A 22,729-nucleotide genomic window follows, 5' to 3' on the forward strand; every position below is an offset into this window, starting at 1 on the left:
CAACGACGACTTCCAACCCGGAGGTGAAGTCCAAAATCGTATAGTTTCGCAACAGTACAGTGCCTAACTGTTCTAACTATAAACTCTCCTGAGAGCAAAGACAGCAAGTCCGTCTGTACCAACAAAGCTGATATCGAGCGACCGTCACACACGGGCGCTCACAACGGAAGACTACGTCTCTCCACTGCTGTCTTCCCAGCAAGGCTCGGCTTCCCACCCTCGTAATTACGAAAACGAATCATATTCCCGAAACCACAGAATATTCTCCCTGTCTACAGATTCTTCGTAACGCCGACCAACCATATTTCAGTCATTTGTCGTCCAGTGCGGAATGTTTGCGAGGAAAAACCTATATTCGCACAACGGTACGCTTCTGAGTAAAACTCCCTGGAAATACCACAGCCTGCGTGGTTTCCGAGGTGCCGCTTCTTGGTTCCTCTCACCTGTGTCCAAGATTTTCAGCGTTTCTGAAGTTTAATCCTTCCGGTTCAACTAAAAAGCCAGCCGGTCGTGACTGTACTGTGCTCCAGCGCTTAGGTGCCACGACGTCCGTCTTGCTACTTCCTGTGTTTAAGCAGGGCCAACACCTGTGCGGGCCTCCCACGCAGAGCTTGAGTTCTGACTGCTGTTTCATCTCTACTGGCGTTCCAACCTCTAGTAGTACCGACAATAATTCATTGCGCCGTTTTTACAATAAAGACACTGTGTCACCTTTCATGCAATAAGCGTTAACAGTTCTTTACAAGGCGTCTCCTTTAAATAGTCATATATACGATGTGCAACTTATCAAATGATATCTAATTGTGGTTGCAGTTCACGACAAAGCACGTGGATGAGAGCTTGTAAGGTGCGAAGCTATAGCCACCTCATAAAATCTGAGGGCGCAAGATTAGATGAATAAGGTGGGTGTGGAATGATTTCCCGACAAAATTGTGTATGGTGTTTTTTGTCAGTCTGGCAGAATACGGGCGGGCATTATCGTGGAGTAGCATCACTTCACGCAGTCTCAGTTGTTGAAACACGTATGTAACGTAACAGCGATGGTGAGGCATGATAAAATCTTTGACCAGAGAGCCTTTTATCGTGGTTAGTCTGCGCTTGACCGCGCGAGAGTTGCGAGCAGTACTCCAGTAGTTGTCGTGCAGTACTCTAGTAGTCGTTGCGAGCAGTACTCTGTCGGTAGCAGTAGCTCAGTTCAGTACTCTAGTAGTCGTCGTGCAGTGCACTCTGTCGGTAGCAGTAGCTCAGTTCAGTTGCGTCCAGTAGTCGGTCGGTAGTAGTCGTGCAGTAAAGTTGCGAGCAGTCTGTCAGTGGGCAGTCTGTGAGCAGTGCAGTATGTCGGTAGTAGCAGTCGAGTGCGGTTGTGTGTGAGGAGTCGGCGGGCGTCGACATGGCATTCTGGTCAAGATACAGGACGAGGTATATTATTTTTAAATGCGCTCAGCTAATAATGTAAATCAACTGTAACTAATTTGTGCAATAATCGCCCCAATAATAATTTTGATTTCAAAGCAATTTTTTACAAAAAAAAACCATTTAATTGAACCAACGATTTCCTTACATTTCCCTTAAAGAAAAGTTTCAGTTAAATTTCAAAAACAAACAAAAAATATATATTATTTGCAATGCAGTTCCTCCAAGCCGCGGCCAACAATAAGAGCAGAAATTTGACATGCAGTTATACTGAGGTAAGAAATTAATTCTGATTTTTTTGCACAGGGCCAAAGACCGATATTTCGGTTTAATTGAGTTATCATTATCACTGAAGTTTCATTAGCATTAAATTGTCTCTCATTATTTTCGTGAGAGTTTACACCTTGAGTCAGATTGCGATTCTCATTTTTATTGTCATTAAATTTAATTGCTAGGGAGGTTATGTTTGCTCCCATTTCTATTAAATATTCTCTTTTAAATTATTGTGGGGAGCTTACACTTAGCTCAATGACCATTAGCATTCATAAATATTGTCCTTTTAAAAATTTCACCGGAAAGGTTACACTTGGCGACACCCAGTCCAGGATCGTATTTCGTTGAGAGTCTTTTGAAAAACAGTCAGATATCTGCTCTTATTTGCTTAAGTATAATTAGGATTTGGCGCAACGCTTTTACTAATATTGTGACTTTCTTTCTACAGGTCAACGGCAATTCGTTGCTCTGTTGTATTTGTGTGTTGCTTTTGCATTTGTGATTATTTGTTTTGTGAGTAATTGACTATTGTAAAAATGCCGCGAAAGACTGTGAATAGTGTATCGCGAGGTATTTTGAATGAAATTACCGACTTAAACAGCGTGACCGATAGTAATTGTGACACGCAGTGTAATGATGACAATCCTGCGCTCACTGACAATCAATGCATTCCAACCACTAATGATGATTTTTGTCTTAATGATGAACAAGCGAACTCAATTGTCTCCTGTGTTAATTTGACGACAATTGATGATGTGGGGAGCTCTATTGTAATGAGCGCTGCCCAGCTTAACACACGCGGTTTGAAAAATTCAAGTAAAGTACAGGCAAATTTTTCTAGTGAAAATGGACAGTGTACTGAAAGTACGACGGATTTATTTAATTCCGAAATAGTAACCGACAGTGTACATTCGACTGGCAAACCTTTTTGTAAATCTCAGAATAACCAAATGGTTACAGAAAACGAGACAATTCCAGATCCACCACTAAACAGCACAGAGAATATAAACGCTAATTTTGACTTGGTACGAATTATGGCAAGTTTGCTACAACAGCAAAGTGAGAAAATAGACAACAATTTCAGACAACTTAGAGAACAGATCAAACAAGATAACGAAAAACTCAAACAACAACTTGATGAAAGTTTCGACAACCATTTCAAACAACTTAGCGAAGCAATTGATAAAAGTTTCGAACTCACAAACGAAAAACAAGACGACCTTAAAGAACAGAACAAACAAGTTAGTGAGCAGATTACAGCTGTTACCGTGCAATGTCAGGACAGTAAAGAACAATTACGTGAGAATACTAAGGCTTGTGTTAATAACAGTAATGAAGAAGTTGGCACTGTTGCACAAGAATTAAGTAGCACACGTGTATGCACAACAGAATCACATAAAGACAAAATTAATGCAGTCACTGAACAATGCCCTAAAAACGCAGTACAGATACACGACGAGTTTAATTTAGAGCCACTGGAAGTTTCACACACTCTGAATACGGAAATTGTTAATAAAAGTGAACGACATAACAACCAAATTGACGAAAGTATTAAGGTAACAGAGTTGAAAAATATTTCAGTTAATAATACATCACAGAATCCGCCACTTTGCGAACATTTGTCTGACTCACGCAGCGTGTATAATGTGAACAATTTACAGAGACTACGCGACTTAAAATCCGAAAAGCCACGCGACTTAAAATCTGAAAAGCTACGTAACTTGAAGTACGAAATGACACAGACGAACAGATTCACACACAAACCCGAACGTGTTTTCAAATTCAATGACGAGAACGTTGATTATAAGCAATTTGAATTTGTAAGAAAATGTAAAGAATTTAATAATGACAGAACACAGGTACACGCTTTGAGCTGTATACTACAATTTGTTTTTATGCTTTCACCGCTATTGCCTGTAATGGAGAAACTAGCTTTGAACCTGAGGCGACAATTTGCTATTGTATTTACAACAGCATTGCCTATAATGCAGAAATTTGAATTATCACGAATACAACAATTTGCTTTTGGATTTTTACCGCTATTGCGTGCAACGCAAAAGCTAAAATTTATTTGCAGTGCGTAATTGACCTCAGGGGATTCATTACGCTTTAATGAATATGTGCCGTAGCGAGCATAGGGCCCCGAGCTGTAGTAGTGCTGTTTCATCTTTAATTTTATGCACTGCTGCCTTCTCTTCTACTATCCTTTATATCTATCAAAAGAGCTCTTTAACTATTGCCCTATCTAGAATTAAGAAACGTAGTAATAAAAAAAAACCGATGTGACAAATTTTTACCGAAAGTGACAATTTTCATTAGGCACTCCCATAATGACAACTACCGCCGTAATTTTGATAACAGATAAAATCGTAATCATCAGTATGTACAAAATTTTCCACAGTCGCAACCACATTTTTATAACAATAGATGTTTTTCACCACAATAACATGAAAGTCAGCCGCTTAGCATACGTAACCAACAATGCAGTCTACAAGGTCAACCAAACTTTAATGTTTCGCCGCGTGCACGTATAGTCCCAGATCCAACAAATAGTAAAACACGACAGCAAGGAAATAACTACGTACAGAAAACACAGTATTTCAATTCCTATCGCAATGCGCCGTATAGAAATGACAATCATGACCAACGTAAAAATAATGAGCACAATTTCAGCGTACATTTAATAACAGTCGATCTTTTCAGCAGCAAGAACACCAGCAACAACACATTATCATGAATGATCCAGACAATAGGTGTCATCCATAGCGTAATACGTCAGGAAGAGTTAACAGAACAGTTCAGATAGTGGATATGCCACAGCATCCTCCCGTGAAATAAATAACAGCACGTACGATACAATTTGACCAGACACAGTACAGATTGCATATTCCAGTAACGCAAACATTACTTTAGACACGCAGAATGTTATTCACGAAAATGTAATTACTTTTGACGACATACGAGACACTCTTTTGCAGGAAAGACCATTTGTTCAGAAAACTATTTCACATCCTGTTATCGAAATTAAAATTGGTTCATCGAAATTCTCAGCAGTAATTGATTCCGGATCACCTATATCAGTAATAAATGAAGAAACTTTTAACGAGTGTAACAAAGAGAATACGTATCCGACATTACCATTAGGCAAAACAAAAGTGAAAGGAGCAGTATCGAGTAAAGGTGTAGACGTTAAATTACAGACGCATTTATCATTTTATATTGGAGGTCATACATTTCACTCAAATTTTTGGATTGTTCCTTTATTGACGACAGACGTAATTTTAGGTACTAATTTTCTCGTACAACACGATGCAGTGGTTGATTTTCAAAATTCTTATTTAATGCTAAAGGACGAAAATGTACAATTGGCTTTAGAGTTTCAGCATTCATTGTCTGCGGAAGAACAAACAATTAACCGCACAGAGGTCATTTCCGCAACACGCAACATAGACTGTAATCCCACATTGTTCACGGATACGTACGTACACAACTATAATACTCCAGACGAAACTGACTACGACGTAATGCAAATGATTTCCGATAAAGTTAGACAAAGCAGTGCAACTACAGACGACGAACGAACGCAACTACGCAAAATTCTTTTACAGCAAGCTACATGGACACGTATGTTACGAGCTAGAAACATTTCTCCGATTTATATATCCAAGTACCATGCTTCTTCGAACCCTTGTGAACGGTTAATGAAAGAAATTGGTAAGCTGTGTCGAATATACTGCCACAAAAGACATATTGATTGGGATACACACATACTCTCATTCCAAGATGTAATTAATTCCATTCCAAATGAATCCACTATGCTATCTCCGTCTGTTATACTGAAAAACGTTGAGCCACCAAACAAAATTAAAGAATTAGTAAACTTCTCTAAATGTCGTCGACTAAGACACCATGAAATAATTGACATTGCGCTGAACAACATCAAACGTGCCGCAGAGCGCCGGAGAAGACAGCAAAAACAGGTTTGTAGACGCCGAGACTTTCACGTTGGACAGAAGATATTAGTACGTACACACTATTTATCCAGCAAATTAAAAGGTAAGTGCAGTAAATTTGAACTTCTATACGCAGGTCCATATCGGATTCGCAGCATCCCTCACCCCAATGCTGTACACGTCGAAACTTTGAGAACCAGAAAATCGAAAGGCAACCACCATTGGTCAAATATTAAACCCTTTATTGAATGAAGACACTGTATGATTCAACACACTATGATGCCATTTACTAATGCAATTATATTCACATGACTAATTACTGATGATTATCGTATTTTTTCTTGGCAAGTGCCCGACAAGGTAAGGTTAGCAGGTCGCTTTTCTTGTCGTTACGCATTAGACCGTGCACGTTTTCCATTTTTTTGTGTGTGTATGATTGTATTCCAGTTTTGTTTATATGCACTGTGAAATAGTTAAGATATGACACACACCAGTTGACTTTGACATTTTTGTTGCCCTATGATATCTCAACATCGTGACTGTTTTACATTTTTTTTTTTTTGCTGCTGCATTGTATTATTCTGTGTACATTTTTTGCATCTGAACACTGTCAATGTCTTTGACATATTACGTTTTCTGTCATGTTATGCTGTATGGTTAATTATGTCACCATAAACCAGTCATTATTTAGTGGGTATATGATTTAAATGCAAGACATTAATCTTTGTTCATCAATTTCAGAAAGAAATGATGCGCGTAAAAAATAAATTCAACAGAAATGGGAATTTCACCTACGGAATAAACGAAAGAAGATGCAATAACTTTATGAGGAAGAGTAAATGGATCAGGATTAACAAGCATTAACAAGAATATACTATACTCATCATAGAATAGCAGTCTTAACTAATTTTTCTTTCAGAATACAAGGCGATTGATGCAGGCTGTCAGACAGAACTACACATCTTAGTTTTAGTGATGAAATATGCTAGAGATAAGGAATAGTTGTGTAATGAGTAATGAAGTGATATTTTTTGCAGATGATAATGAATGCTGATGAATAATGATGAAGGATATGCTGTTGTGAATAATGAAGTTTTTCTTTACAGGTGATGATAATAATGAAGTTATGATAATACGGATAATGAAGTGATTGATAATGAAGTTTTTTTTTCTTTACAGATGAGGATAATGTTGAAGTTATGTATTTATGCTATGTAGTTATTTAAGTATTTGTTGCAGTTTGCTTTGACAGCAGGTGTTATATTGCATAGTAGGATGACGGAAAGTTTTGGAAAGGACAGCTATGGAACACATTTTTATACACATTTCACTACCTGTTAATTCGAAGTTCACTACTTTTCAACATAGTATGCGTTTCTTCTTTCAGCTCAATAATCCATTTTGTATTTTTTTTCCCAGGAGAAGTTTTTCATGATACTTACTAAACCTGTTACTTATTATACCTGTTCTAGTACTTGCACTTTTATTTTTACCCATTTGTGTCTATCATTTATAAATGTGATCACATATACTGCCTTGTTACATAACCTTGCTACAGCTGACTCATGACGAATGACGTTACCTATCCTCATTTGCAGCAATAGGTCAAAAGCAAATAGTGTTATGCCTCAGCAATTAATTATCGATCCCAACGCAATGCATTGCTAACAAAAAAAATGTATTACCAGTCCCACATAATGTCACTAGTTTATGATAATTCTGAATAATACTGATTAGCTCTGAATAGTACGTCACTTGAGTAATGACTTCTTAATGAGACAAATATATATATATATATATATATATATATATATATATATATATATAAAATAATGCTTTGTAACTGGCTAATAACTGCCACTGTTTATTGTAATGAGACTACTTATAATGCCCATGATTATTAATGCTATGATTGTAATTAGCTGATTTTTAATAATGACTTCTTAATGATCTGAATAATACTGAATGAGGAACAACGTTTTATACTATTCGATACTTGATGGCCACTCAGTGCCAATAATTAGTGTCACTTAATGAATTATATATTAATTATGTCATCAATTAGCTCCTGTTTTCAATTATGACTTTTCATGTTTTTAATAACTGGCCACTGAGGGCCGATAATTAATGTAACTAAACGAATTAGCTCTTGTTTTCAATTATGACATTTCGTGTTTTGGTCACTGGCCAATGAGTGCCAATAATTTGTATCACTCAATGTATTATGTTAATGCTAGGCCAGTAATTGACTTTCCTTTTCAATTAAGACTTCTGATGAACATTATTCTGTCATACTAAATATGCTTTGTAACTGGCCAAGGACTGCCACTGTTTATTGTAATACGATTACCCATGATGCCAATAATTTAATTTTATGAACATTATTCTGTAATACTGCATACATGGTACAGAAATGTTCAATAACTGGGCTATGAATGCCGCAAACTACTACTGTAATTCTCAATATTATGTGACTTAATGTCCTTCACCTTATGAGCTAACTACCCTGAATTACTGGAATGTCCATTTGTCCTGTCCATCCTCATGCTCATGGAGCACTATATTTGGTTTTTGCACAAATTCTACGTTGGTGTGCCTTGTAAGAGCGTGGTGTTGACACGACATGCTGTCCACCACCGTGAGCGATGAAGACGTTATTATGGTCCCACTGTTTGGTGTACCTAGTGTACTGCCAAAATGAAAACATGGAACATTGCTACGACAGTTCAGTGTCTTGGCTACGCTGATAAATTCTGATGGGAAAAGAACTTCAAATTGTGTCACTTGGTGTTGTACTTCTGTGGAAAGATATAGACTTTCAGAACAGTTGTGTGCAATCTAAAGTGCTACAACCATGATGCAATCCTTCCCTTTCCTATCCTAATTCTTGTCACATAGTGAAGATCATTTTTTGCTAACATCATTTATGTTCATGGGTTATACATTTTTTTTCGATTCGCTGAACTCCAGCGCGAGTACACTTATGGCACTTGTCGACATGATTTTTTTGCCATTATGTTTATTTGTCGTGAAAATGCTAAAGACATTTTTTCGATTTGTTCTGAAGTACAGTATATGTGCACTCTTGTCTTTTATATTGTATATACATTTTTAGTTTGATGATATGTTCTGAACTACAGTGCATGTGCACTTATGTTATGTGTTAATATGCTTTCTACTGAACTTCAGTGCCTGTGCACTTTTCTCATTTTTCAATATGATTTGTACTCATTCTGTATACCTTTTATGATTTCCTGATATGTTCATTACTTCAGTGCGTATGCACTTATGTCATTAGTTACTCATTGTATATACATTTCGTCATTTGCTGATATGTTCTCAACTGCAGTGCATGTGCACTCATGTCACTTGTCAACATGATTTTCTGCCATTCTGTTTATTTGTTCTGAAAATGCTACAGAATTTTTTCAGTGCGTGTGCACTCTGTTATCTGTCAAATAATTTGTGTATACAGTTTTCTGATTTGCTACTATGTTTTGTACTCACATTTTGTCTTTGTCTGATATATTTTGTACTCGGTGTGTGTGCACCACATTTAATTTATGTACTACATTTGAATATTCTGTAAATTGTAAAAATTTCTTGCGATGGCAAGTCCAAATGACTCACCATCGCTGCCAAATTTTTGCCCCCCAGTGGAGGGTTATGAAACACGTATGTAACGTAGCAGCGATGGTGAGGCATGATAAAATCTTTGACCAGAGAGCCTTTTATCGTGGTTAGTCTGCGCTTGACCGCGCGAGAGTTGCGAGCAGTACTCCAGTAGTTGTCGTGCAGTACTCTAGTAGTCGTTGCGAGCAGTACTCTGTCGGTAGCAGTAGCTCAGTTCAGTACTCTAGTAGTCGTCGTGCAGTGCACTCTGTCGGTAGCAGTAGCTCAGTTCAGTTGCGTCCAGTAGTCGGTCGGTAGTAGTCGTGCAGTAAAGTTGCGAGCAGTCTGTCAGTGGGCAGTCTGTGAGCAGTGCAGTATGTCGGTAGTAGCAGTCGAGTGCGGTTGTGTGTGAGGAGTCGGCGGGCGTCGACATGGTATTCTGGTCAAGATACAGGACGAGGTATATTATTTTTAAATGCGCTCAGCTAATAATGTAAATCAACTGTAACTAATTTGTGCAATAATCGCCCCAATAATAATTTTGATTTCAAAGCAATTTTTTACAAAAAAAACCATTTAATTGAACCAACGATTTCCTTACATTTCCCTTAAAGAAAAGTTTCAGTTAAATTTCAAAAACAAACAAAAAATATATATTATTTGCAATGCAGTTCCTCCAAGCCGCGGCCAACAATAAGAGCAGAAATTTGACATGCAGTTATACTGAGGTAAGAAATTAATTCTGATTTTTTTGCACAGGGCCAAAGACCGATATTTCGGTTTAATTGAGTTATCATTATCACTGAAGTTTCATTAGCATTAAATTGTCTCTCATTATTTTCGTGAGAGTTTACACCTTGAGTCAGATTGCGATTCTCATTTTTATTGTCATTAAATTTAATTGCTAGGGACGTTATCTTTGGCTCCCGTTTCTATTAAATAATATTCTTTTTAAAAATTCTCCGGAAAGGTTACATTGTTGACGGTGATGGTTACACCTGTAGGAAGCAATTCGTAGTACAGAACACCGCTGCTGTTCCACCTCATGCATAACATCATCATCATCACTCTGAGATGATGATGGCATTGAAACAGAGGATGGCACGCGTAAAGCTGAAATACTAAACAACTTTTTCCAAAGCTGTTTCACAGAGGGAGACCGCACTGCAGTTCCTTCTCTAAATCGTCGCATGAACGAAAAAATGGCTGACATCGAAATAAGTGTCCAAGGAATAGAAAAGCAACTGAAATCACTCAACAGAGGAAAGTCCACTGGACCTGACGGGATACCAATTCGATTCTACACAGAGTACGCGAAAAAACTTGCCCCCTTCTAACAGCCGAGTACCGCAAGCCTCTAGAGGAACGGAAGGTTCCAAATGATTGGAAAAGAGCACAGTTAGTCCCAGTTTTCAAGAAGGGTCGTCGTGCAGATGCGCAAAACTATAGGCCTGTATCTCTGATATCTATCTGTTGTAGAATTTTAGAACATGTTTTTTGCTCGCGTATCATGTCATTTCTGGAAACCCAAAATCTAATCTGTAGGAATCAACATGGATTCCGGAAACAGCGATCGTGTGAGACCCAACTCGCTTTATTTGTTCATGAGAACCAGAAAATATTAGATACAGGCTCCCAGGTAGATGCCATTTTCTTTGACTTCTGGAAAGCGTTCGATACAGTTCCGCACTGTCGCCTGATATACAAAGTAAGAGCCTACGGAATATGAGACCAGCTGTGTGGCTGGATTGAAGAATTTTTAGCAAACAGAACACAGCATGTTGTTCTCAATGGAGAGACGTCTACAGACGTTAAAGTAACCTCTGGCGTGCCACAGAGTAGTGTTATGGGACCATTGATTTTCACAATATATATAAATGACGTCCGCCGCTCGTGGTCTCGCGGTAGCGTTCTCGCTTCCCGAGCACGGGGTCCCGGGTTCGATTCCCGGCGGGGTCAGGGATTTTTCCTGCCTCGAGATGACTGGGTGTTGTTGTGTCGTCTTCACACATCATCATTCACCCCCATTACGGTCGGAGGAAGGCAATGGCAAACCACCTCCACTAGGACCTTGCCTAGTAAGGCGGCGCGGGTCTCCCGCGTCGCTCCCCTACGCTCTGTAAAGAAGTATGGGACTCATCATCATCATCATATAAATGACCTAGTAGATAGTGTCGGAAGTTCCATGCGGCTTTTCGCGGATGATGCTGTAATATACAGAGAAGTTGCAGCATAAGAAAATTGCAGCGAAATGCAGGAAGATCTGCAGCGGATAGGCACTTGGTGCAGGGAGTGGCAACTGACTCTTAACTTAGACAAATGTAATGTATTGCGAGTACATAGAAAGAAGGAACCTTTATTGTATGATTATATGATAGCAGAACAAACACTGGTAGCAGTTACTTCTGTAAAATATCTGGGTGTATGCGTACGGAACGATTTGAAGCGGAATTATCGTATAAAATTAATTGTTTGTAATGTGTGTGCCAGGTTGAGATAGATTGGGAGAGGCTTTAGAAAATGGAGTCCATCAACAAAGGAGGTGGCTTACAAAACACTCGTGCGACCTATACTTGAGTATTGCTCATCAGTGTGGGATCCGTACCAGGTCGGGTTGACAGAGGAGTTAGAGAAGATCCAAAGAAGAACGGCGCGTTTCGTCACAGGGTTACTTGGAGATGTTACGGAGATGTTTAGCAAACTCAAATGGTAGACTCTGCAAGAGAGGCGCTCTGCATCGCGGTGTAGCTTGCTGTCCAGGTTTCGAGAGGGTGCGTTTCTGGATGAGGTATCGCATATATTGCTTCCCCTTACTTATACATCCCGAGGAGATCACGAATGTAAAATTAGAGAGATTCGAGGGGGCACGGAGGCTTTCCGGCACTCGTTCTTCCCGCGAACCATACGCGACTGGAACAGGAAAGGGAGGTAATGACAGTGGCACGTTAAGTGCTCTCCGCCACGCACCGTTGGGTGGCTTGCGGAGTATAAATGTAGATGTAGAAGTAGATGTAGATGTAGATCTTTTGTGGATGAGCGCAGGTCTTGGTACGAGGATTCGCTGCTTTGTTTGGGCTCAACCGTTTCTTTCTTTCCCTTGTCTTAGCATAAGGACTTCGTTTCTCGTCCCGAGTAACGACACAGAACAGGAATAGTCGGGGTTGTTCACGAGCCAATAGATGACGAGCAAGCAGAGATGCAAAATCAAATGGTTCAAATGGCTCTGAGCAGTATGGGACTCAACATCTGAGGTCATCAGTCGCCTAGAACTTAGAACTACTTAAACCTAACTAACCTAAGGACATCACACACATCTATGGCCGAGTCAGGATTCGAACCTGCGACCGTAGCGGTCGCGCGGTTCCAGACTGAAGCGCCTAGAACCGCTTGGCCACTTCGGCTGGCTCAGAGATGCACATATGATTTGTGTGACTTTGGCTTAGAGCATGCGGTACCCATACACCCAGTTTTTAAACCTTCGCTATTGCGTGCAAATGTCGCACGACAGTGGAATGATCACAGTTCATCACATTTTCCGGTTCTCGAGTACACTGACAAGATTCATGCTTTTAACGAGCTTCATCAAACCCCGAATATCTTCCTGAATGTGGAGAATCACTAATGTCGAAACGATCATCCTTCAAACGTGAAAACCATTTTCTCTCTGTGCTTCCTCCAGTGGCATTATTCCCATACAAGGTGCAAAATTTTCTGGCTGTCTCCGCTTCTGTCGCTTCTGTATTGCTCAAACAGAAGAACATGTCGGAAATGTTCCGATTTCTCCACTTGGCACTCCACTTTCTAGCGTCTAGCTCTACCCATTATCTCCAAATGACAAAATGACAATATGTATACTCGCATAGGAACAGTGAATCACAAATAAAAAAAGGCAATCGATAAATAAACCTACGGCAACCAGAACGCCAACACGCAAAACAAAAACGCAACAAACGTAAGCACCAACGTAATATTTTCTTGCACTTCACCACTATAAAGACAGACCAAACGTTTTTTGAATCCGAATGTCTACGATCAGACATATGTGGCGTGAAAACTAATATATACGATGAAAAAAGAACAAGTGGGAAGTTGCTGACCGTGAACAGAGAAACACGCATTGTTGTTTTTTGTTGTGGTCTTCAGTCCTGAGACTGATTTGATGCAGCTCTCCATGCTACTCTATCCTGTGCAAGCTTCTCCATCTCCCAGTACCTACGGCAGCCTGCATCCTTCTGAATCTGCTTAGTGTATTCATCTCTAGGTCTCCCTCTACGATTTCTACCCTCCACGCTGCCCTCCAGTACTAAATTGGTGATCCCTTGATGCTTCAGAACATGTCCTACCAAGCGATCCCTTCTTCTAGTCAAGTTGTGCCACAAACTCCTCTTCTCCCCAGTTCTATTCAATACCTCCTCATTAGTTATGTCATCTACCCATCTAATTTTCAGCATTCTTCTGTAGCACCACATTTCGAAAGCTTCTATTCTCTTCTTGTCTAAACTATTTATCGTCCATGTTTCACTTCCATACATGGCTACACTCCATATGAAGACTTTCAGAAACGACTTCCTGACAAATCAATACTCGATGTTAGCAAATTTCTCTTCTTCAGAAAAGCTTTCCTTGTCATTGCCAGTCTACATTTTATATCCTCTCTACTTCGACCATCATCAGTTATTTTGCTCCCCCAATAGCAAAACTCATTTCCTACTTTAAGTGTCTCATTTCCTAATCTAATTCCCTCAGCATCACCCGACTTAATTCGACTACATTCCATTATCCTCGCTTTGCTTTTGTTGATGTTCATCTTATACCCTCCTTTCAAGACACTGTCCATTCGTTCAACTGCTCTTCCAAGTCCTTTGCTGTCTCTGGCATAATTACAATGTCATCGGCGAACCTCAAAGTTTTTATTTCTTCTCCATGGATTTTAAGGCATTATAAAACTTAAATTAGAAGTCTTACGAACCTTTGTAGAATACTGCTGCAGATCTTCTTCTGTTACGGCAGTAGGTGCGAGAATGTCGTTTTTAGGCTGCGGGATTAGGGAAATGCTATGCTGGTCCCCAGTCCCCGCCTCGAAAAAAATGCGACAAAATAAAACAAACTTTATCTTCTACGTTCCACAGCTCAGGTCGTATGTATACGTATCATGTTTTGAAATTCATAATTCTGCGCACTTCCGAATTTCCGTAGACTACAAATAAACCGAGTGCCTCTATGTATGCGCACGCGGAATAATAATGTTGCATCACTCAGATTTTGTGGCTGGTCACCGCAGAGCTGTAGGCGTGAGAAAATTAAGGAGGGCATAGAGGGAGAGGGGGGGGAGCACTTACAGCAAGGACAGAGAAAGATATGGCCCAGCTATACGAAATTTTCTCCACCTCTGATAGACAAGTCCGGCAACATGTCGGCAATATCTCGGTACTTACTCCAACTAACTCCTCCATCAGCACTATTGCCTGGTCGTATCACAATATTGCAGTGCTTTGAGGGCACACTGCAACAATGTTGAGGGCAACACTACTGTGTCCACACATTGCCGTAAAGTATAGCACATGTAAACTTGTAGGTTCAAATGGCTCTGAGCACTATGGGACTTAACATCTGTGGTCATCAGTCCCCTAGAACTTAGAACTACTTAAACCTAACTAACCTAAGGACATCACACACATCCATGCCCGAGGCAGGATTCGAACCTGCGACCGCAGCAGTCCCGCGGTTCCGGACTGAGCGCCGGAACCGCTAGACCACCGCGGCCGGCAAACTTGTAGGGGACGCAGCTTGGTCAGCGCAAGGCAGGACAGCACAGCACAGAGATCTACATCCATATCTACGTGATTACTGTGCTATTCACAATGAAACGTCCCCTTAGAACAATTATACATGACTGTGCTTAAACTGACACACAATATTTTTAGAGCAACGTAATCTGACTTTCAATAATCCCCACAAAAGAATGGCCCTGGTTAACATTAACCTATACCTTTCACAAATCGCTTACCTCACAAAAATCTTCGTTACTCGAACTACTGCAATACAGCGACCGCCAATACTGCCAGCTAAATAAAATATTCTAACTACTGAAGGCACTAACTACTGATAGGCATAGTTAGCAAATGAAAGATTTTGATAGAGAACAAACAATGTATTTACCTTAATAGTCATAATATATATAGCAGTTCATGATATACAGTATTACAGAGCTACTCTCCCATGCAAACCACACATACCCAAATTACATGACATACATCACACTGCAATAAGAAATATAAAACACTAAATAGTCACAAGACTATCACTTTCAGCTTTCCCACTTCAATTAATATTTATCCCAGTTTCACACGACACTGCCCCACTTCGTAATTCTACTTTCCTACTACGAACTCTGGAGATATATGCACGTCTTCCTGAGCAATGCATGCCAAGTGGCGTTGCTGGATAGACGGCCGACTCACCTTGCTTCTCTCTCAGAGTTTGAATCTAGCGTCACACGGAATTATATCACGCAAAGTAATATTAAGAACGTATTCATCACACACGCGAGTCCTCAACTGATACCATGGACGAGTACTTCTCTTTATCTTTTGTCTAATACACGGTTTGAGACTCACACAGTACTCACCACGTGGAAGTACTCATATCTAATTTCAAGTCCTGCACACGCCATTTCTTAAATATTTCTACTTATGGTACACACGCTATTTCTTAAATATTTCACCTTATTCTACACACGCTAGTAATTCAGCTTAACGTAAGCACACAGAAGTATTTCAACTTATTGTTACACGTGGTTTCATTGTGACCGTTGGTCACTTCCGAGGATTCCTACCATCCCATTAATATTACCTGCCTGACATTTAATTCTCCCCACAAAAGTTCCTGAAATAGAGAAATTATTATTTCAAACTACTCTTAAATATTCCACATGCATACCATGTCTCCACTCTTTAGTCATTACGGAGCACAACTGAAACAGGCCTTAACAGCACAAGATCCAGCAGCAGAGTGCTGAAACATGGCTGTTTCTGAGGTTCTCTCCCACCTCTGTCGAAGTGGGGGAGCACCTTTCTACCCCATTGGTCAGCCACATTTCAGGAGCTCAAAGCTCGGGCAAATTTCATCTCTTTGGTCCCACCAAAGGTGGCCAAAGGATCGACTCAAAGATGATCATATATTCACATTCACTATCTGCGTTTAGCAGACAACCATACATTCATTCATTTCAGAAGATCTCACCAAACTGGACGTAGGGATTTATTTTGTGGGAGTGCACATGTGATCAATTAAATAAATAAATTGTCATTCTTTCCCACACTGGTATCCGGCTTCACTGTATTAATTGAAATTGAGTTATTTTACAAAAAAAATGTGTTGTTCTGACAAAAATAATGAAGTATGTTGTACCTATTTTCAATGTCGGGCGGTACTGTACCCTTTCACCACCGGCTACCCATGCAGAAAAAAATGGCACGGTACTATCCTTGCAATGCGAGGGTAGTTCCGAAATTTTTTTTTAAGAAAACTGTATTAGAACAAACGTAGCAAGTCATCAAAATAACCAGGAGGAGACCTTAGCCCCTGCTGACCTCAAATAGACGACCAAATGCTGTTACATTACCAAAGTATTGACACAGTAGTACCATTATTGTACTCTCCACAATCCAGAGTAACGTACACATACAAGTTGCATGGGGGCTTTATTAAATATTATATTGAAAATATTTTTAGTAGCGGTCTGTCCGATTACGTATGTCTCGTAAACGGTTGGCCCTGACCATTATTATTACGCTATCTGACTGCAACAAACAATGTAAGAAAATTTTCGTAAACACAGTTAATTAATTAAGTCCCCAGCAACTAAAAAACCAACAAAACCAATAAGCACAAGAGTCACTGTTCTGTATGTGGGAGTGTGACTCAACGTCCACATGTGGCACGGTTCTTTTCCAACAAGACAAGAATTTTTAAATACCAACTATACTGACGTGACAAAAGAAATTTAGAAAAACTATAATTACGCAAGAAAACCAGAATTCACTCTAATACAAGAACACAAGCCAGATGCTTTGTTGACTGAACCTGTAGTGACGCATTATTTCAGACACACAATTAATAAAAGAACATTGTAGTTTTTACCTTCATATATATTGACGAAATGCACACAATAACATCTGCTATCTCTCCCATCAAATAACTGCATAAAACATGGAACAACACTCTTTACTACAACATCTTACTCCGACTTCACGACAAGCAGTGCCCACTAGCACATCTCGGCACGAACTCTTAACACACACAGTCCTCTACGAGCTCTCTACTAGCACTGACTGCTACGATCACATAACTAGCACTGACTGCCATGAGCTCTTAACACGCACTGTGGAGGCGGCTTAATAGTTCTCTTTGGCGCAATCTCTGGCGCAGTGGCACAGTGTAGCCACCTTTCATATGCCCCTCCTCCACAGGCCAGAATTTGATGGTATTTTTGCCAGCATTGGTGGTGAAAATGCCACCAAATTCGTCCAGAAAAATACAGACAAAAATAAAAGATAATATTAATACCTAAATACCACATAATTAGTTAAAATTTTGGCTTTGCACTGACCTTTTACTAACCTAATATATAAAGTACAGTAAGCAATACAACTTCTTTTCATGCATGTGGCTTTACATAATAGTTTACACAATATACAAAAAATCAGTTTATACAAATGTTCCCATAAAATGCTTTCAATGATTAGTTTATACAAAAAAGAACACCAACAGGTAACATCTTTTCAGTAAAAGCAGTCCATCAGTTGCACCCAGTAAAGTTTAGCAGGTACACCCAGCAACAAGTCACATTAGTTCAGTAGAAGCAATCCATCAGTTGCACCCAGCAATGTTAAGCAGGTGCAGACACCAACAAGTGACTTCATTTCAGTAAAAGCAGTTCACCAGTTGCACCCAGCAATGTTGAGAGCAGGTGCAGACACCAACAAGTGACACCATTTCAGTAGAAGCAGTCCATCAGTTGCACCCAGCAATGTTGAGCAGGTGCAGACAGCAACAAGTGACATTATTTCAGTAGGAGCAGTCCATCAGTTGCACCCAGCAATGTTGAGCAGGTGCAGACAGCAACAAGTCACATTAGTTCAGTAGAATCAGACCATCAGTGGCACCCAGCAATATTGAGAGCAGGTGCAGACAGCAAGAAGTAACATCATTTCAGTAGAAGCAGTCCATTAGTGGCATCAGCAATGTTGATCAGGTGCAGACAGCAAGAAGTAACATCATTTCAGTAGAAGCAGTCCATTAGTTGCACCCAGCAACGTTGATCAGGTGCAGACAGCAACAAGTGACATTATTTCAGTAGAAGCAGTCCATTAGTTGCACCCAGCAATGTTGAGTGCAGGTGCAGACACCAAAAAGTGACATCATTTCCATAGAAGTAGCTTCATCTGTGCACCCAGTAATGTTGAGCAGGTGCAGACAGCAACAAATGACTTCGTTTCAGTAGAAGCAGTCAATCAGTTGCACCCAGTAAAGTTTAGCAGGTGCAGACACCAACAAGTGACATCATTTCAGTAGAAGCAGTCCATTAGTGGCATCAGCAATGTTGATCAGGTGCACACAGCAACAGGGGACATTTTTTCAGTAGAAGCAGTCCATCAGTGGCACCCAGCAATATTGAGTAGGTGCAGACAGCAAAAAGTCACATCTCTCAGCAGAAGCAGTTCCAAAAAATTCACTAGCACTGATCACACTGTTTATCAGAGTTTATGAGCAGAAATTAAACATGTCCTAGTGGCACCAATCATGTAGAAAAGGTACAAATAACAGTCCATAATTTTTTAGAATCACTGATCACACAGTTCTTCAGCAGAAATTAAACATGACTAAATGTCACACATCATGTTGAAAAAGTGCAGGTAACAGTTCAGAATATTTATCTTCACTAATCAGACAGTTCAGGCATGGACAATAGTTTGAATACACATACAAATGCTTTTACAGTAACATACAAATCATAACAAACACACAAATGATATCAGATAATTGTCCTATTAACTATTACAATACACAAATACCAGTAAACCTATAATATTTATGGGTGTCAGTGCAAGCCACTACAAACAAATAAAATAATATTTAGGAGATAGGTGGGTAGGATTAGTAAAAGAAAACACACAGAACACACTCACTCATCTCTCATCCACATTAAGTACTACTGTGTAACTGAATAGTGTTAATTGTGTAAATGTAATTCTGTCAAAATCTGATGTTCATCATGTGTATCAAGTAGTACTGGCAGCAATGTATAACAGTCAATAATAGTTAGGTCAACGTCATAGTCATCATGTCAAGACCAATGTTTGCCAAGCCAGATCAAATGTACAGTTGTTGAACAACTGTCAGTGAGCCAAGATATGCAATTACTTCCTCTCTCCAAAAAAAAGTATATACTGCTTAGTTATTTAACAAAGTGTGTGTATAGACTATCTTCCTTCTATTTTAGTGTTCTAGTCTGCTATCTTCATCCTCCTTGTTCCATAAGACCAACAAAAAAAAAAAAATGCTCCTCACTTACTTTACCTCTTATACACAAAAAATTCCAACAATCATCAGCTTCACACAATCTCAATAATACCTTAATAATACCTCTTCAATACGTCTTATCATCAATATCATTTACCTTACCTCTTGTCCACCAAAACTCCAATAATCATCAACTTCATATAATCTCTATACCTCAATAATACGTCGATAAATATAAACCACAGCACCAATATCATTTCACTTCCAACACAACTCTTTCCTCTAGTCAGTCTCCTCGAACAAGTACAGATAAAATCCTAATGCAACTTCAATTCAGCATCCCATACAATCCGAAGACACAGTGTCCACACACAACCTCTGTGTAATCCATCTGACCCAAATTTTCTACTCATTATAAATTATAAACAAAGAAATGCATACATGACCTCTAACAGACTTAGTTCGAATAACTCTCAGTAATTAAGTACGATTACGGAGTGTGAATAATCATAATGTTTCACAATGTGTACACCACTTCAAGAATTATGGCAAACAGAAGCAAACATGTGGAGTATTTCTTGTGTCAAGTGTCACTTCCTATTTCAATTGCTCACAAAAAAATGCAGTGTAATAACTGTCAATGGTCTAAACCTATTTTTGGTATGTCATGTCGTCAGATTCCTTCTTATTAGCATAAATTATACAGCTTCCATAAAACCTCAGCTCATGTGACTTCTATGACTTTCTTGTACTAATGTCGTTCGTCGAAATATAGCAGTTAATTTTCTTATCTTAAAAATATAAGGCACTGAGCGTAAGCAAAACATGCAATAGCGAGTAAATATACCAGTAGAGAACAGAATGTCAACAAGCGTATGCAGCACAATTCTTACAACGAGGCTCTGCCAAGCAAACAATCTATAATTAATCCAATAGTGTGACCTAAACTCTATGTTTGTACACCTTATATCAGCATTTCTATATACCAAATTAAAGAGCAGTTATGGCAACAAAACAGAAATGTGTAAATATGTAATCCATACGCATAGCAGTAAACATGTCATTACCATCATATCAGCATAAGCAAATAAATGTTCATATGTCATCTTAATAAGTAAACATGAAGGCGCAAGCAGATAAATCACAAAGTATAAGTTACATACATAATCACAGTCAGCACAATTAATTAGATGACAATTATAATTTAAATAAATAAGCACAGGAGGCACATAATTAAAAGTATGACATCAGTGAAGAAGCAGTGCAGCCAAGCGATGCATAATATATACAAGTCACAACCCAGTTCATTAATAATCATTGTCAAAATCAATTAACGCACGCAAGCACGTCGCTTCACAAGTAAATTCATAGAACATGAAATTAGCACAAAGTATGAATCACGTAATCGCGAGCAGCAAATTACGTCTAAAAGTACGTACCTAAGTGGAAATATGTTACCTGAAAATGAACTCAATTAATAGTTACCTTTTTTAGTTAATTAGTTTCTTCTTCGAAATTACATTCTTCCTGAAAATTTCTCGATAGCAGGTCGTCTTAAAGTCGGACACGCACAGAATTTACCTGAAGGTCTTAAATACTTTACACAACCGTATCCTGCAAAATACTGAATGTTAATAACACAATTCAACAAGTCTTTATAGCTTTATACAGAATTTAGTCGGAGAAATTAGACTGTGTATTTGTTTACGGCTGTCAGTGCATTCGCACTGAGCGCTAGATCAGCTGTAGCCGCATGACGTAGGAAGCAATTGTTCGCGGTCAACGACTGCCTTGTGCGGCGCGCAGACTTGACTGTTGCTTTGAGTATGTGCCGCCGCCAAAACACAGCGCGGTATCCTTGTACTCTCCGCATGTTTACTTGTAGCTGTTAGTTTCTCTAAAGTATGTTATTCCACAAAAATTTTCAAAAGTATATCATTCCACAAAAATTTTGAAAACTACGAACCTCACGTTTTGTGGTAGGAACAGCATAATTACGAACAGCGTTTAATTTTTCTGGATCAGGAAGAATACCTTCTGTAGAAATAATGTGACCGAGAAATTTCACCTGAGAACGACCAAATTCAGATTTTTCTAAGTTCACTGTAATGCCAACTCTTGCAAAAATACGTAATGATGAATCCAAAAATTTTGTTGTGCTCACTCCAAGAATGTTTAGCAATAAGAATATCGGCAACATATGAAGTAATATCGTCACGAAGATAAACAGGTAAAATTTCATTTAACTACGAATGAATGCTGCTGAAGATACAGTAAGTCCAAACGGTAATTTCCGAAATCACATTTAGGTAAAATAGTCATATCAGGTTATTGTTTACTTACTCTCTAGATAGATTGATAGTCGAAGAGTTGGTTTGACAGATGCAAAGAATAGTAAAAGAGTAGGCAGCGGTACAGAAAACTAAAAGAGAAATAGCACCACTACAGCTCGGGGCCCTATGCTCGCTACGGCACATATTCACTTAGAGTAGTGAATCCCCTGAGGACATTAATAGCCGCACATAATTTCTAGTTTGTGACTTAATGGCAACTTTGACGGAAGTGCGTACATAAATTGATCTAGCCATGCACATGGATGTATGTCATTCTTAGAATTGCGGAAGATCTTAAATTTCCGGACAGTCAAAAAGTGTTTATAATCAAAGTTTTCGCCTCGTGGCGACATAGACCTACCGCGTCTGTCCCGGTCCGAATGTCGATTATTGTAAAGTTCGCGCGCCTGGCGCTCTCTTGTTGCATCCCGTAAATGAAACAAATTATTTTCTTCTAACCCCTCTGCTACCTGTGATTCTAAGTTCCTTCTGCTATCTTTTCCTACAATTTCGCCTTCGATCTGCTTGACTTGCTTTCGTAATGCCTCAAATTCCCTTTTCACGCGTTCATTAAATTTTCCCTGATTCTCAACATGCTTATTTATGTTCTGATACTCTTCG

Source organism: Schistocerca serialis, chromosome 2, assembly GCF_023864345.2.
Source record: "Schistocerca serialis cubense isolate TAMUIC-IGC-003099 chromosome 2, iqSchSeri2.2, whole genome shotgun sequence".
In the NCBI taxonomy this organism is placed as follows: domain Eukaryota; kingdom Metazoa; phylum Arthropoda; class Insecta; order Orthoptera; family Acrididae; genus Schistocerca; species Schistocerca serialis.